Source organism: Myotis davidii, unplaced genomic scaffold (assembly GCF_000327345.1).
Source record: "Myotis davidii unplaced genomic scaffold, ASM32734v1 scaffold370, whole genome shotgun sequence".
Taxonomy (NCBI): Eukaryota; Metazoa; Chordata; class Mammalia; order Chiroptera; family Vespertilionidae; genus Myotis; species Myotis davidii.
The window spans coordinates 4,341,761-4,342,942 of NW_006288615.1; the positions used below are offsets into that span (position 1 = coordinate 4,341,761).

The 1,182-nt window shown below is 50.3% G+C and overlaps 1 protein-coding gene across 1 annotated transcript in view; it reads left to right on the plus strand.

Moving 5' to 3' along the window:
* Positions 1-1,182, plus strand: part of TRPM8 (transient receptor potential cation channel subfamily M member 8) — a 58,417-nt gene that overhangs the window by 696 nt on the left and 56,539 nt on the right.

The following is a 1,182-nucleotide window of genomic DNA, read 5'->3' on the forward strand; positions in this document are numbered from 1 at the left end:
AGCAAGAGGACGCTCCCTGCCCCTCCCCACACCAGGCGCCTTCATAGATGTTGCTCCTGGCCTCACCTGGCCTGTGAGGAACACACAGCGGACAGGGACTGGTGGCCTCCACTGTGCTGTCCTCTCCACCTTTCTGGGTGGAAGCTGACTCAGGTGTGGGTGCACCGTGCACTTTGTTCAAGGAGAGGGACTGTCCCTGTCTTTCCCTGATGCCCCCCCGCCCCCCGCGCTTTTGTGGTGCACATCTGGTGATGGCCTCCCTGGGGGTGAGGAGTCAGGGCTGGCGCTGGTGCCAGCAGCCTGACTTGGGAGGACTACCTTGTGTGACTATCTGAGAACTCCAGCTGCCAGTGCCTGGGACCTGAGGGCAGTGGGTTTGGGTTGTCAGCCCCTCCTTCCCAGGGCAGAACAGCCCCTGAACCCCAACACCCACTGCCAGGCATTCTGAGCTTGCAGGTCATTCACGGGACAAGCCTCCTTCTCTCCCCACAAGGGACTCTTTCTAGGGATGCGGCCTTGCTGGCAGCGGTGGACAGTGTTCCAGAGTGGTCCTATCACTTTGCTCACCCACCCACAGAGGGCATGAGCCCTTCACCCACTTTCTGTGTGCCTCACTTGTTAATGCTTCTGACCTGGTGGGTGTGCAATGGGATGTCACTGTGGTTTCCCTTCAGACTTGCCTCATTGCTGTGGGGTTGAGTTTCTTTTCACACATTTATGGGGTGTTTGTGTGTCTTCTTTTGCTAGATGCCTGCTCAAGTCTTTGCCACTTTCCCATTCGGTTGTCTCTCTCACTCTTAGTAATTTATAGGTTTTCATATATGCTGTTTGCCAATCCCATGATTAATACATGTTGCAAGTATCTCCTCCTGCTTTGAGTAGTGTAGGTATTTTTTGAAGTATTTTTCATCTGTTTTCCAAAGTTTGCTTCTGACAATTAAAGGGAAGCTTGTGGCTAACAAAGTCTTTTGGTTGCTTGTCAGAATTAGGTCACAGATACCATACCATCTTGTTGCTGGGGGGATGGACAGAGGTTTTGGAATATATATCCTTTTGTAAAGCAAGCATAAGAGGACTAGAATCTGCAATACTGTATTATTTATGCTGAACTATCAACAAATGCTTAAATTCCCCTTAGAGATGGAAAAACATAATTTGTATGTATGTGTGTGTGTGAATATA